Genomic DNA, 360 nt, shown 5'->3' on the forward strand with positions numbered 1-360 from the left:
AGACGATGCCAAAAACCACATCATAATAGTAACAGCAGACTCCTAATCCAGCATGTCCCCAACTGATTAACCAACTTCAAACACTATCAACTCTATTAAATCGAAATACAAAGTTGGCAGTTCAAATATTATAGCAAAAGAACAAAGTGGTGCCAAACCAACCTCCTAACCATGACAATTGGAAGTAAAAAAGAAATTGGAATTACATTTAAAGTAGATTTTTGCTTCGAGAAATAATTTCTTGAAAGGAGTAATCTATTTGACAGTTTCAGTAGGTTTTACATGCTGCTCTGTAGTACAGCAACTCGTAACTTTCATTAAAATAGTGAACTTCCACAGATTGACAAGATGTACGCCAGG

The sequence above is a fragment of the Lissotriton helveticus genome, chromosome 2_1 (genome assembly GCF_964261635.1).
Source record: "Lissotriton helveticus chromosome 2_1, aLisHel1.1, whole genome shotgun sequence".
Lineage (NCBI taxonomy): Eukaryota > Metazoa > Chordata > Amphibia > Caudata > Salamandridae > Lissotriton > Lissotriton helveticus.